This window comes from Chaetodon auriga, chromosome 6 (assembly GCF_051107435.1).
Source record: "Chaetodon auriga isolate fChaAug3 chromosome 6, fChaAug3.hap1, whole genome shotgun sequence".
NCBI classification, from domain to species: Eukaryota; Metazoa; Chordata; class Actinopteri; order Chaetodontiformes; family Chaetodontidae; genus Chaetodon; species Chaetodon auriga.
The window spans coordinates 1,197,501-1,200,329 of record NC_135079.1 but is presented as its reverse complement, the minus strand read 5'-3'; positions in this window follow the sequence as shown (position 1 = coordinate 1,200,329).

Genomic DNA, 2,829 nt, shown 5'->3' with positions numbered 1-2,829 from the left:
TAATCGTGTGAAAGACGCTCTGATCAAGATTTCTGATTATATTACAGTGTGGATCTCAGAAATGTCTCTCTGCAGCTCTGCTTTTCAGCGTTTTAGCCTCTTTTACCTCCTACTTCTGGTCTTGCAGCACATTTCCTGTGTGGTCACAGTCCAGTGGTGAACACAGTGGAACATTTAGCAGCTAAAGAGACGGACATGTCCCTCAGGAGCTGCTGGAGACCAAACCAGAGCTAAAACAGACTTCAGGTGACACAAACACGACCCATCATGCTCCCCTCTGGCTGCTGGAGGTGGAAGAAGGCTAACGAGTTAGCCACAGCGATGTTATAAGATGCTATATGAGAGGCTGGTTCTGCTGAAAACAGAATCAAGATCAAGAATAGAACGTGAGCAGGTGACGGCTGATCATGAATTCACCACTTCAGCTGGAAGATGAAGAGCTTTGTGCTGATTTAGCAGAAAAGCAGAGCGGCCGCTCCTCTTCAGGGGCTTTTAAACATCTTTTAAGGAAGCAGGTTGTAAACAGGCTCGATGTTTTATGAGGCAGGAAAAAGCCTTCAGCGTGTCGGCTGGAGCTCAGTGAGTCTCAGTGAGTCCGCTTGAATCTACACAGAGATGAAGGACTGTTTGAGTCCAGGACTCAGACCACCGGACCCCCCTCAGCTGAGTGGAACAGCTGATTCAGACAAAATTCAGAATAAAACTTTATAAACAAGCATTTCAAGAATAAAGACTTCTGACCTTTAACCTTTGACCTCACACACACAGAACGACTCGATTCATCAGGAAGAACGACAAAAGGAAAAGCATTAAGATTTCAGAGGACGAACAGAACCTGAACTTCAAGGCGTTAACGAGCGTTTGAACACATCCATCTTTGATCTGCACGGAGGCTGAAAACAGCAGAGAAACGATGAAATCTGCTTCCTCTCACCAATACAAGCCCCCCTTCAGAGACCCTCCCCCGCATCGTGTTTGCACATCTCTTCAGCTTCGATCAGAAACTGACCAGTGCAGCGACACAAACAAATCATGAAGACGACGACGACTGACGAGAAAGAAGCGTGTGAGGTTCAACGAGCTCGTTTCGACGTTTGAAATGAGCCAATAACAAATCAAACATCATTAGTATTCACAGCTGACAGTCAGAGAGAGGAAGAGGAGCGTGGACTTCAGCTCTGTGAAGGCTTCAACATCTGAAAGACCATTTTTCCATTTAAATTCATCTTTCCTTCATGAATCTCTGCGGAAATGTCAGAGCTGCAGCCGGAGAGCTGAAACTCCTTCTTCCTCCAAATGTCACTTCAGCTGCTTTCATGTGTGTGATGGACGCCCTCCTCCCCCTCCTCCCCCTGATGGGAGACATTTGGCGTGGAAGACGAGGAGACGGAGGAAGGTATCACCTGCAATCTGCTCATAAAGCTGCTGCAGAGCGAGAACAAAGCCGCCGCGCTCCTCCGCCGTCTCACTGCTCTTTCATTTCCTGTGTGGCAGGAAATTGTCTCAGCACGCGGCTGATAGGCGCCGCCGCTAATCGAGCCTCCATCTCTGGGGGTTTTATTGAAGTGGAGGCTGCTTTGTGTGGACGGACTGTCATTCATTCAGCTCCACCTGTTCAGGCGAGGTGGAGGCGAAGCGTCAGCCGGCCGACCTGCTCGACTAACACCTCGTTTCAGACACAAGAACAGCCTCAAAAACATCAAAAGAGAAAGAAAAACATGGAAAATAGATTCAGATTAAATTAAATTAAATCAAATTAAAACCTTCTGAATTCACAACAACAGTTTACTGTGAACGAGTCAGCGCACAGCACCTGAAAAACTCAACTTCAGATGGATTTCAATGATTGTTTGACAGTGAAAAATGAACCAAACGGACTAAAATGTGAAATTTAACATTTACAGGGTTAAAGCTGAATTGATGCTGTTTGTAATCGATAAACAAACCAAATGAGGATTCACACGTTCATCGGTGAGCTTTAGAGAGGGTTTCTGTTAGCATCAGTCTTTATGCTAAGCTAAGGTAAGCTAATCAGCCGCTAGCTTTAGCTTCATGTCCGGCTCCAGTGAATAGAAATAAAAAGGCTGTTCTGTCCGTAAATCACATGACAAACTGACACCATGCTGGCCTTCGTTCCTCAGTGAGGTGCATGATGTTCAGAGGAACGACGCCTTCGCTCAGCGACCTCGGCTCAGATCTCTCACCTGTACAACCTGCTCCTGCTTCAGAAGTCATTGTCTGGACCACAGGTGCGTCACAGGTAAACATTTTGTCAGGGATGTTCGATGGCGGCTCTCGATTGTTGAGGTTGATTTGTTCTCAGTTCTCAGAAATGGACTTCACATCACCTGATCAAGTCCTAAAAATATCATCAGTCAATCTGGAAAAGTCGCTGATGTCTTGGCTGCAGTTTTCATAAGACCTTCCTCTAATTTCATTCTGCTTCAATCTGGAAATCTGGTCCTCATGAAACTGAATTTGAAGACGGGAAAAATGATGTAAATCTGCTGAAGTGACAAACTATTTTCTTCTAATTGATCATAAATAATTCCTTATTGATCCCCTGATTGAACACGATGCTCAGACCTGGTTAAGGTTCAGTGTCTGATGAATGTCATCGTGAGCTCTCAGCTCTGTGATTGGTTCAGTCAGAGAACAACAGAGACATGAGACAAGCTTGACGTCCTCGTCTCTCCAGGAGGAGGTCCTGTGAGCGTCCCCCACTCACACTAAACCTCTGTCTTTGTATCTGCTGAGAGGCTCTAATAAACTCTAATAAACCGTGAGAAACTTTAACAAACGTTTGTAAACTATTACAAACTGTAATTA